Consider the following 13,535-nt stretch of genomic DNA (forward strand, 5'->3'; position numbering starts at 1 on the left):
AAACTGTCCACCAAGTTTCATCAGAATCCTTCCACAACTTTTTGAGATATCCTGCTCACAGACAGATGAACATACAGGGATGAGAACACAAACTCCATCCGCCAACAACTACTTGGTTTATATGGCATTTGAAGTCTAGGTTTCTATATCAAGAGCAAGGAGTTCAGATGGTAACACGAACAGCTAGGCCTACCCATTACCATCTCATTGGGATTCTGTGCGTGTGGAATCATTAGCAAAGCTGCAGATCAATTTTCAACAATTACGTGCACATTTACCTCGGAGTGGGACACATTATTATCCAGGAGTACTCAAATAGAAACAGTTCTTTGTGGATTTGTGGACAGTCCTGTTTCACGCAACGAGCTGCGCATTTTGAGGGCGTCTATGAAGAAGAGGATTTCTGATATTGCACAGGTGGTGCAGATATCAGAAACATCAATACTTGAGTACCAATATGTACTGGAAGGTGTGGGGGAGAAAGAACAAAAAGAGTTGAAGAAGAAAAAAAAAGAAGTCGACATTACTGATGGCCACATGGGTCTCTGGATAAATGGACCACTGGGGTGTGTTCAGTTACGTCGAAGTCCAACCAAGTCCATTCAGTTATGTCCAAGTCCAATACCACTGGTCCAAGTTTCTTGTAGAGCGCTCACCAAGTGATTCAAGCACTCCAATCGAAATCGTCAATTAATGGCTGCCTTGCCAAGTGCTAGTTAGCTTCTTAGTAACCGAACACACCCCTGGTTACACACACCCCTGGTCTTTCAATGTACAGTGAGACCTTCAAAACTATAATCACAAGATACTGTCACCATGCCCTTCAGGTAAATCAAAGCACAGATGTGCCCTGTTTATTGGTATTACAAGCACCTGATTGCAACATGGAAATTCCTTTCGTATGCAGGACAAGGTTGCTGGTCGTGCCACTGATGCAGCTTGTTTCATGAACATGTACCTATCATAACATTCATTACAACAAAATGTCAGTGCTTATGATAGCAATCAGGAGAAAAGAAATGAATATCGGGTTAGAGGGGAAGGAGCTCAGAAAAGGAAATAGGTTTGAGTATCTGGGTGGAACAGTGACTGGGGATGGTAAGTCAGAGGCAGAGGTGGATGAGGATTCAGGTGGGTGCGAATACGTGGAGGAGGGTGAGGGAGTAATGACAGAAAAAGCTTTCAAGGAGATTGAAAGGAAAGGTTCTGATGTCATGTGTAACGCTGGCCTACATTTACGGTCTGGAGATGGTGGCACCGACAGAGAGACAACAAAAGAGGCTGCAGGTTTGCGAGAACAACTGGGTCAGGAGGATTGCAGAAGTGAAGAGGGTGGATAGATGAACTGAGCGAGAAGATTGGTATGCAGATGAACTTGATGGGGAGATCGGTGAAGTGCCGGCTGAGATGGGCTGGACATTTGGTGTGGATGGAGGAAGAGAGAATGGCAAAGAGTGGATAAGTTGAGGGAACAAGGAAGGAGGTAAAGAAGTAGACCGCAGTTGAGATGGGAGGACTGTGTTAAGAGGGATATCAGTAAGGTGGTGGTGGTTGGAGAGTGGAGAGAGTTGGCTGATGACAGAGGGGAGTGGAGGAGTATCGTTGTGAAGGCAGGACAGGAGCTCGGGCCATCCGACTTCATCCCTTATAAAGGGAAGAGGAGGAGAACAACAATGAGCAAAAATGCTGGAAAGGAATATTAAGACAGACCAGGGTCAAAAGTTTTGGTAATTATAGACACAGACATTTGGAAAGGGAGATGTCGTCGGAGTAGACACACAGACAACACATGTCTAATATCACAATTAATTACATTACGCTTATGCAAGGCATTCACTTTAAGGAAATAACAGCTCTATTCTCAGCATTATTAACCCCGAGGAGCCATTTCCACAATAGCATATACTGTGTATATATTATTAAAGCACAAATTTAACTAACATTTTCAAAATAAAATCTTTACTTTTTGTTTCATTGCATATTAAACAGTGCTTTACAATAAGAGCTGACAGAGTTTAAACCCATCAGACCAAATAAAAATAAATAAATAACAAGTAAACGAAAAAACATGTTTTAGGACTACACACTTTTATTTTTATTTTTTTAAAGTTTTAAACCGAATTTTTAAAATTCTTGTTTCAATTAAATTTTGATAGATAAAAATGTACCTGAAAATAGGACCGTGGGCCAAATTTCAGCTCTCTAGGACATATTGTATCTAGAAAACGAACAGCTCAAAGATTTCAAACGGGACAAACAAACAAAGTTCAGATGAAGTTAAATAAAAGTGTGTAAAAAGGACTCGATAATGACTGTTTGGGCAACCACAAACTACGAGTACACACCACCTGTTCTTAAAACGAAGAGCTCTTGAACTTGCCAGATCACACTTTCAGGAACAAAAATGTCAAACATTTCAAGGCAATTCAACATGGGTGGAATATTCTCGGTTATTGGCGCAATAATGTCATAAATGACGTAATAAAGGAAAAATGATGTTCAGGACAATAACGAGGACAAAGTGTTCTCAATTTCATAGGTTCTGATCCTTTGTTGTTTTGAAAATATCAGTTCCGATTGTAAATTGAAGCACGGTGAATTGAATATCAGTTCTGCGGAGAATTGGCGCGAGACAAGCACAAGACATTTCTAGAAAAGGTGAAAAGGTATCTTTGAAGAGCCACTCGTTGTCAGAAAGGCCTAGTCATGCACTATCAACTCGCCTCAGGTGGTGTAATAAAACTTGGATTCCACATTGATCGTAGCAAATTGGAAAGGTCTGGAGAGTTTGGTGACATCATACCCTGGTAAATTAACTTGTGAAGAAGAAGAACTTATTTTGGGAAATGCCATATTGAAGTGACACCCATTATATCCCTATACTACAAGTAGACGTTTACATCATCTTTTCATCACATCAGCTCAATGGAATACTGCTCTCCCCTCTGGGCTGGTGCTCCTGCCTAACACCTAGATCGGCTTCACGATGTTGAAACCAAAGTTTTCTGGATCATTGGAATCTCCCGCAATGAAGCTAACTCTGAGGGCCTTTCTCTCTCTCATCACAGGCAGGTTGGTGGTCTTTCTGTCTCTTCTGGTGATACTGCCAAAATCAAGACTCTCTATTCACCTTCACTCCTCTTTACTCCCGCCTCTGGAACAAACTCCCTCACTCTCTTGTTACGTGTTACCTCCCCAAACTCCGGTTACGGTGCCCCTCAGAGTCTAGAGCGGGATCACGGCAGAAAGATTTGTTATTTTAAGTGTTCTAATAAACCATGCTAAAACCACACCAATACAATTGTAGAACAAAATAAGTAATTGTATTAAGAACTCTCACATACACAATAATAACACTCTTAAAGAAAGTACCATGAAAATATTACTTGCATCAAACGAACAATACCTATGATGGTACCATCATTCCCCAATGCTCTCAAAGCAATAAATTCACGATACGCCAAACGTGAGTGGAATGTAACATTCCTCAAAGTCCGTGCACGAATCCCAATGCGGTGAAGGTCGAAGTCATGCAGAATGACAAGAACAGGCAGGTATCGGCACGGTTGCAGATGAGTTACGAGGTGGGAGGTCAGGCAGCTGGCGGCACGGGGTAACGATCCTCCAAAACGTGAGTGCAATTCACGCCCCCTCCCGCCTGCCCCCTTCACCAACGACTAAGCAGATATGGAAACCAACGGCGATCCACACGATGATGTCGATATGGGGATTAAGCCGATATAGAAACCAACAGTGATCCACATGATGATGTCGATAGTGGAATCCAAATGACAAAACAAGATACACCAAGCAGACAGCCTCTTCGAGGACAAAATGGTGTATCGGCCTGTAATGGAGGCGCTTGCTTTCCCTCCAACAATAGCTCACACTTGGTAATAAAACCTGAGACGCAGGTTTAATTGCAATCGCAATATGTGACGATGTCGCGGGCAATCCCTTTCCCGGGAAGCCTCAACTCATTCGCAACCAATATAAAAAATGTCCGCTCGCAGCTCGATGGGAATCACAGCTGTCTCCTTCTCTCCCTTCTGATCACCTCCCCTCTCTCCTCTCTTCTCTTCCGCTTCCTTTGCCACGTTTTCCTTTTTCCTTCACAAACATTAATTTTACTAAAGCCATCTCCATTTCACACAAAAATCTTAACAACAATATCACCTGAAACTAAAAATCCTACAAGCAAATAATCAACAACAAAGGCGGAAGTGACGGATCCTAACACTCTTCAACCCCACTCCTCCCTCCAGGTCTTTAAAACAGCTGTTCACCACCATCTCTTATTATTATCCAATCCAAAAGCTTGATCTTTTCTACCCCCCCCCCCCCCTAATTCACCCCAGATTCTAGAGACTTTTTTGAAATACCAACTTCTTTCCTGGAAGTCCTCGTGTGCTTCCCTCTCCCTCCCCATCTTGTGTCCCGCTCCCTTTATTATATGTTGTATGTGTCAGTTTATGTTTTTTGTGATTAATGTTAGCTCTTACACGAGCCTCGATGTTGTGTACAAATTTATTTTTTGTTTGTTTTAATCCGATGAGAAAAGCATAATGATTCTTTTGAACGTGGGTGTTCACCATTTGCTAGAGATCTATGAGGATGTCAACGTACTTGATTAATTAAACTTGGGAAGTTATTTCAATAGTCTTACAGCTCCATATTTTCTTCTTCCCTTTTCAATTTTTTTCCCTCCAATATCATAATGTTTATCAATCACAACTTTGTGGGGTTTTTTTGACCGCCGCATTTGCAAATCAATGAGTGGTGGGACGATAGTATCTCCGAAAGATGCTTGAGTCACACAAAGTGTAGCCAAAGTTTCTGCAGCGACGCGTGATGTCTAAGAATAAACTGAAAGATGGCAGCACGGATGCTAAATGTGGGAGTCTTGTGCCATGCCCTTACGCTCTGTGCAGCTTTTGATCAACAGGATCGACAACTCAAATGATCATCTGCAGGAGAACCAGATTGTCACTAGTCAAGCTTGCATGTTTAAATAAATACATTATTCCTTTGGCTGATCATTGGGGGCCCAGGTTGTTTCAACCTGCATGCTCTGTAACCTCAAGTGTCTTTCCTATTGGTGTAGCTTGACAATCCCCGATCTGATCCGTAGGATATCTGGATAGCAGTGATTTTCATCTCCTGCAATGAGGCAGAAGCACCAGGCCTGTTGCTCTCATCGCAGATAGGTCGGTGGTCTCTCCATTTTTATTGTACGTCTCCTCTGGTCTGGTAGTCTTCCAACCCTCCCCAGCTCCACCAAGACACATTCTTACAACACATCCCTCCTGATTTAACTCTAACGATCCATGCTTTCTGCAGATCTGCACACCTTCACTCTTTTGTTCCTTTTGCCCCCATTTGTGGAAATGCCTTCTCGAGATGGTTCAAGCACACTACTCCCTCCAAGGCTTCAAAAGCAAGAGGTATACCAACATCCCAACCTATGATCTTTTCTACCTCCGTTAACCATACCTAAGTACCTAAACCACCGTTTACTTGCGGATTACTGTGATTCCTCCCACTCGCTCTTTTCTTGTTCGTTCATTCATTCGTTCCCTTGATTGAATCCAACTGTGATCCCATTGTGAATACGTTGTCTTTTTACCCTCTCTCTAGATTTTGTGTACAATATATATATTTGAAAAAATTAATCCAAGATTGTTTCGGAGGCCCTCAATGTCAAACAAGAGATCAGGCTCATCTCTCTCGACATATCTCAAGCATTTGATAGTCTGGCACCCCGCCTATGGAATCCAGGGCCAACTCCATACATAGATTACTGACTTCCTCTACTCTTGTAGCCAGCCTGTGGTACTCAACCTGTGGAGTGCCCCAAGGCAGTGTTCTGGGCTCAGTCGTATTCCTGATCTTCATCAATGATCACAATCTCTGGAAAATCCCCTTTATGTATTTGCTGATGACTCCACAGTCTGCCGTAACATCTGCCACCCTGCAGATACACAGGCAGCAGCCCCTTCCCTCTCTTCAGACTTTGATTGAATTACGAGCTGGTTAAACACTTGGAATACATCTTTCAATCCTCAGGAATCCAATGATGAGATGCTGAACCACCATGTGCATCCTGCATAAACCTGGGGGAGAGTCTGTATACAAAAATGTCTCTCCAGACTCCTCACTAAAAGGACCATCTAGGAAACCCTCCGATCTGCTTTCTCATAACAATCCTCTTGGAGAAGTTCAGTCACTCAAACTTTTGCGCCTCACTATCAGCCATGATTCTTTCCTGGGAAAACCACACCTCCAAGTTGGCATCCAAAGCCAGTTACTGCTCTCATCCACCTACACGACCTTCATCCATAGCTTGGAGTGCTGCTCTCCCATTTGGGATGGCACCCCTGCCTCACAGCTCATGCAGGTGGACACCATGGCAAACAAGGCCTTCGATATCAGTAGAATTTCTCATGATGAAGCCCAGTCTATGGGCCTGCCACTTTCACATCACCTCCTTTATGGTCTTGCATCCTCTGTTATTCGCCTCCACATTCTCTTCAATCACTCTTCCCTCCATGTTTTCAAGACAGCTTTTCACCATCATACTCCATCCTTCCCCAAATAAAAACCGTGACCTTTTCGACCCCCATTACCTCTCCCCAAGCCCACCTATTTCTAACTTTCCAGATTTTCTTCCTGAGAGTTTGCTTCTGTATCCATCTTGTCACCCCTAGTCCTCATTCTTCCTCACATCAACCATTTGCGAAGACCCTCTGGATCTTATCAATCAACTCCGCTGTTATGCGTTTCCCCCTTTCCTTCTGCTGTTCGTTTTCGTTCTGTTACCTCGTGATCTTTCTATGTTCAGCTCCTCCACAAGCCTCGACTGTATTATAAAAACATCTTGTGGAATCCATCATCTCACTGTCACACATCAGTTACACCAAATGAGATTTGGGATTCATCCGCCACATACAGACATAATTATGTCATGTCCCACAATCCCACAATGCAACAAGACGGCACCATTGGGGTCTTGCTGCAATCATGCGGCAACATTTGTAAACATGCCAAACCACAACTCCATTATCTTAAAAGGCAAAATCTGTATGACAATTGGAGAATGTTCATTCCTGCGGCATCGTCTTTCACTTAAAAACTAATAAACTACTATTTACCTGTGAGTAGATCATTGCATTATGGCAAAGGTTGCAAAACTCCTTCATTACCTTCCCAACATGTTTTGGCTCCTCACACCCACTCCATCCTCTACAACAACACTCGGCCGAGCAATCCTTTACTCCCACACACCTTCCTTTCTGATCTGAACCACTGTGTGTGTGTACACCGATTCTGATGGACGATACACTTTTGGAGATTTGGTGGTGTGGAGGGTTATACTGACTAAGCGTTATTCTGGGTGGTTTGCCATTGCCTTACCAGCAGTAATTAGGGCAGGAATTTGTATTTTGTTCAGGGTGCTGGTGATAGCTCGCCTACTCTTCGCGAAGGACACCGTGGGGTCTTTAACATCCACCAACTAATGCCGGCAGACGAGACACCCAGTTTAACATCCATCCGAGGGACGGGACGGCACACAGAAAGCCTGTGAAACACCAGGCCGACCGTTTATATACAGTGCATTCAGAAAGTATTCAGACCCCTTCCCATTTTTCACATTTTGTTATGTTGCAGCCTTATGCTGAAATCGTTTAAATTCATTTTTTTCCCTCATCACTCTACACTCAATACCCCATAATGACAAAGGGAAAACAGGATTTTAGAAAGTTTTGTAGTACTAGAAGTAGTACTAGAAGTAGTACAAAGTTTTGTAGTACTAGAAGTAGTACTAGAAGTAGTACAAAGTTTAGTAGTACTAGAAGTTGTCAACACTCCACCGATCTGGGCTTTATGGCAGAGTGGCCAGACGGAAGCCTCTCCTCAGTGAAAGAAACATGAAAGCCGCTTGGAGTTTGCAAAAAAAGCACCTAAGGGACTCTCAGACTGTGAGAAACAAGATTCTGTGGGCTTTCATGTGTCTTTCACCGAAGAGAGGCTTCCGTCTGGCCACTCTGCCTTAAAGCCCAGATCGGTGGAGTGTTGCAGTGATGGTTGTCCTTCTGGAAGTTTCTCCCATCTCCACACAGGATCTCTGGAGCTCAGCCAGAGTGACCATCGGGTTCTTGGTCACCTCTCTTACCAAGGCCCTTCTCCTCCGATTGCTCAGTTTGGCCGGGCGGCCAGCTCTAGGAAGAGTCCTGGTTGTTCCAAACTTCTTCCATTTCAGACTTATGGAGGTCACTGTGCTCTTGGGAACCTTCAATGCAGCAGAGATTTTTTTGTAGGCTTCCCCAGATCTGTGCCTCGACACAATCCTGTCTCTGAGTTCTGCAGGCAGTTCCTTCGACCTCATGGCTTGGTTTTTGCTCTGATATGCATTGTCAGCTGTGAGATCTTATATAGACAGGTGTGTGCCTTTCCAAATCATGTCCAATCTATTGAATTTACCACAGGTGGACTCCAATCAAGGTGTAGAAACATCTCAAAGATGATCAAGAGAAATGGGAGGCACCTGAGCTAAATTTCAAGTGCCATAGCAAAGGGTATGAATACTTATGTCAATGCGATATTTCAGTTTTTTCTTTTTAATAAATTTGCAAAACTTTCTAAAATCCTGTTTTCTCTTTGTCATTATGGGGTATTGAGTGCAGATTGATGAGGGAAAAAATGAATTTAAACGATTTCAGCATAAGGCTGAAACATAAAATGTGAAAAAAGTGAAGGGGTCTGAATACTTTCTGAATGCACTGTAGCTGCGTCGGGATTCGAACCCAGGCTAGGCAGCTCAGAGGCGTACCTGTAGGCCATGCTGCCAGCCCACAACACGAACATGGCCATAATGTGGACCAGAGATTGTCTCGCCTGTTATTGAGGCCACTCGGCACAATGTTTGAATCAACCATGTCAGTGTTGTATTGAATTATAGTCACGAGGAGCATTACTGCGATGGAGGGCAAGCCCGGGCATGCACTGTTAACAACACTTCTCTGAAAGCTGTTCTTGTTACCTGACTGCACACGTGCCCTCATCAGGAATCTTCTTCGTCGTTTGTAACTCGTTGTGCAGCTCCTCTTATCTTGGCACACACCATACCTTTACCTTCTTGATCGCAATCTCTTTCGTACATTTATTTGTGAGCACCTATTCTTTACTGCAAATAAATCAATAAATAAAAATGTTTATTCACAGGTAACCAAGAAGGTTACATCATCGATGATTCAACGTTCGCATATAATGGTGCATAAATGTACAACCTGTTGGAGCTCCCACCTGAACCCCTCGCTCGTGATGCAGGTAACGCAGGTTCACATACCGCATTTCTGCCTATAGTATAAATATAATCTACGCACGATGCCTCCGATCCTATATGTCTTTGTCCGACACGTGATACCTGCGCAAGACCCCTCCATCAGCCTGACATCGCCAAACATGGAAAAATGCTACAAATTGATCAAGCAGAGCAGATGATCGATCGACATGGGAAAAATATGACGTCATTCGCAAACATAATTAATAATAATAATAATAATTCATTTATTTTGTATAGCGCTTTTCAAGAAGCCCAAAGGCGCTTTGACAGAGTGGAAAACATAATGCATAACAATACATGAAAACAACAATTGCAAAAAGACAAGAATCAAGAAAACAAACAGCAGCGATATACGGCATATATATAAGACAAGAATCAAAAAGACAAGACAAGAATCAATAGGGAAATATTTAAAGCAAAAGGAGGGAGAAGGAGAAGAGATAGTCAGGGGTTAAATGCTGTGGGTTGAATGTTGAATGCAGCGTTGAACAGGTGGGTCTTTAGTGATGTTTTGAATGTGGTGAGTGAGGAGGAGTCTCTGATGGTGTGAGGTAGTGAGTTCCAGAGGGTGGGAGCAGCGATGGAGAAGGCCCTGTCCCCCCAGGATCTGAATTTGGTTCGGATGGAGGGGGTCAGGAGGTTGGTACCAGCAGAGCGGAGGTTGCGGGTGGGAGTGTGTCTGGAGAGGAGGTCAGCCAGGTAGGATGGGGCCAGGTTATGGAGGGCTTTGTATGTCAAGAGGAGGATTTTGTACTGGATTCTCTGGGGGATGGGGAGCCAGTGAAGCTTGTAAAGGACGGGGGTGATGTGGTCACGGGTCCGGGAATGGGTGAGTAGACGGGCAGCGGAGTTCTGAATGTATTGGAGTTTATTGGTGATTGTTGAGGGTGAACCATAAAGGAGGCTATTGCAGTAGTCAAGACGGGAGGTGCTGAAGGCGTGGATGAGGGTTTCTGCAGCCGTGGAGGAGAGGGATGGATGGAGACGGGCGATGTTTTTCAGGTGAAAGAAGGCTGTCTTTGTGATCTGTTTAGTGTATTTGTCGAAGGAGAGGGTTTGGTCAAAGATGACGCCAAGATTCCGGATGTGAGGGGAGGTGGATACTGGGATGCCGGCGATGTTGAGGGCAAAGTTATGGGTGGATTTTGTGAGCGTTTTTGGGCCAATGATGATTATTTCAGATTTATCACAGTTAAGTTTGAGGAAGTTGATTTGAAGCCAGGATTTTATTTCAGTGATGCAGTTTGTCAGGATAGAGTGGGTGGCGGTGGAGACGGACTTGGTGGAGATGAAAAGCTGGATGTCATCGGCGAAGCAGTGGAATTGGAGACCATGACGGCGGATTAAGTGACCAAGGGGGGACAGGTACAGGATGAAGAGGGGGGGGGGGGGGCAAGAACTGAACCTTGGGGGACACCTTGGGGAGGGGAGCAGTGGGGGATTTGCAGTTTTTGCAGTTATTATTATTATTATTATAATAATAATTATAATTCATTAAATGCTGCGGCAATATTGGGGCGCGCACACACACACACAAACAGAGACAGACACAGACACACACACAGAGACACAGACAGACAGACACACACACATCTGGTTTTTTCATTTATGTTCCTCACAATTCTATCCCTCTCTTTCTCTCTCTCTCTCTCTCTCTCTCACACACACACACACACACACACACACACACACACACACACACACACACACACACACACACACACACACACACACACACACACACACACACACACACACACACACACACACACACACACACACACACACACACACACACACCATTTAGTTTAAAAATCCTGGAATTTGAAATTCCAATCAAAGTCAGCGTGCAGGGAACAGTTCTTGGAAGGTTGAACGAATCAGAAACTTTAAAACGAAACAAGATCAATAAAATAATTTTCGGAAACGAAACGATTTTGTTTTTTGCGGCAATAATTCCTTCGTCGCCTTGATGTCGGATCATGGGACATTTCGATGAAGGTTATGAACAGAAACCCCGGACATCGAAGCTTTCATATTGAATGTATCGAGAAAATACTTGCGCTCCACTTCGGCACCGCCGCCGTGACGTAGGCCAACAAGCGTGCCTGTGATTGGCCGCGGCGGCAGTAAGGCCGTTTCCTATTGGCTGAGCGGTTTCATTAGAGGTCGGGCAAGGCTGGACAAGGAAGAGTTCTTTATCGACGACTTCGTTCGGCAGGTGTTCGTTGTTGTCTTCATCACGAGAAAAAGCGATTTCATTTGATTTTCCAATTAAAGCGCCTCATCGTGAGTATTCATTGTTTTGTTGTGTATGTAAGAGTTGTTTAAATGTTTAGTTTGAAACGACTACGATGTTTGGGCGTTTATAATGAGGGATTATCTGCCTTTGAAAATCGCAACTTTAGACCTTAAACAGAAACTTGAATCCAATCCAATCCAAAACGAACTTGATTATAAACTCTTAGTCTTACCTGTGGACTCACGAGGTTGTAAACCGAGGGGCTCATTTTACTATGGAGGAACTTTTGGATTCAAACTTGGAACGAAGGGGGTATGTGGCTTTGCTTATTGTTAGTACGTGTGGTGTACGTGTAGTGTACGTGGTTTACGTGTGGTATACGTGGTTTACGTGTGGTGTACGTGGTTTACGTGTGGTGTACGTGGCTTACGTGTGGTGTACGTGGATTACGTGTGGTGTACGTGGATTACGTGTGGTGTACGTAGATTACGTGTGGTGTACGTGGCTTACGTGTGGTGTACGTGGCTTACGTGTGGTGTACGTGGTTTACGTGTGGTGTACGTGGTTTACGTGTGGTGTACGTGGCTTACGTGTGGTGTACGTGGCTTACGTGTGGTGTACGTGGCTTACGTGTGGTGTACGTGGCTTACGTGTGGTGTACGTGGCTTACGTGTGGTGTACGTGGCTTACGTGTGGTGTACGTGGCTTACGTGTGGTGTACGTGGCTTACGTGTGGTGTACGTGGCTTACCTGTGGTGTACGTGGCTTACCTGTGGTGTACGTGGCTTACCTGTGGTGTACGTGGCTTACCTGTGGTGTACGTGGCTTACCTGTGGTGTACGTGGCTTACCTGTGGTGTACGTGGCGTGTATATGGACCACGGGTAAACACTTGTCTTCTTGAGTTGTGACAATCCATTTGTGTCGTCTAAGACCCTTCGTGTTCATGTGAGAGGGTCATGAGCTTGCACGGCTTTATGCAATAAATGTCGTTTATAAACGTTTTAATTTTATGCTTTGTTGGACATATTTAAGCACAAAAATGAGGGATAAGTTTACTCAACTGGTTGGGAAACCTTGATTACCTCTGTTTTGGTGGAGGAGTTTGTTTTCATCCCTGCCTGTCTTTCTGTCTTTGTGAACAGGATATCTTAAGTTTTGGATGGACTCAGACGAAATTTGGTGGACAGAATGGCTGTGTGACAAGGACTATTTTTATTGTAAAGATCCGAATTCGGATACTAGAAATTTTAAAAGTGATTCTTCACCATTGATACATCCAAAAAAATTATGTATGTGTATATATATATATATGTATTGCATGATATTTCAAAATGTGGATGGATTATGACAAAAAAATAGGTGAATGAGTTTGTTCAGTAACGAAAAGGCCGATTAGATTTTGCTTCAGGTCCGAATTTAGATCCAGTCTATCGGCGGGACACAAAATGTAAACTGTTCGGCCTCGCTGAGATATGCTCTCTACCGAGTGTCGTTCTAGTTTGTATTATTATAGTATCTGCATGCTAGACCTAAAACTATCCCATTATGGTCGTGTCCTATTGGGAAATGTTTACTTTTCCCCTCAACACCTTGTATCGTACATGACAAAGGAAGACCACTGGATGCAGGGAAGTGGGTGTCGGGATTAGGTGGAGGAAGGTAGGTAGGGTAGGCTTCTGCCAATGCAAGCCTCCTAAGCTGGAGTTTTCCTATGACCTAAATATACAGCTGGCTCATCACGGGTGAAACTGAGACACCGCCACCATTTAGCAATCCTCTACGTACACACCTGTGAGGGTAAAAGTGGGAGAGGCTATTGCGGTACAGTATGATACGGCGTTTCATGAATTCCACAGGAAATGTGTGGCAGGCAAACGAAGGACGGCGAGAAGCAGAAGGTTGGACTATGGGAAACTATCCAGAAGCGGACACATGGGAGACGAGACAG

General features: G+C 44.0%; 1 protein-coding gene across 2 annotated transcripts in view; it reads left to right on the forward strand.

Moving 5' to 3' along the window:
• The first annotated feature begins 10,689 nt into the window (after positions 1-10,689).
• LOC137438767 (protein kinase C and casein kinase substrate in neurons protein 2) overlaps positions 10,690-13,535 on the forward strand; it is a 58,257-nt gene continuing 55,411 nt past the window's right edge. The window contains exon 1 of one of the 2 annotated variants that reach the window (XM_078767217.1): positions 10,690-10,708. The gene's annotated coding sequence lies outside the window, so the exon portion shown is untranslated. Of the gene's footprint in view, positions 10,709-11,499; positions 11,633-13,535 lie in introns of those variants that run through there. The other variant, XM_068134105.2, reaches the window with a different exon arrangement.

Source organism: Myxine glutinosa, chromosome 13 (genome assembly GCF_964187855.1).
Source record: "Myxine glutinosa chromosome 13, kmMyxGlut1.1, whole genome shotgun sequence".
Taxonomy (NCBI): Eukaryota; Metazoa; Chordata; class Myxini; order Myxiniformes; family Myxinidae; genus Myxine; species Myxine glutinosa.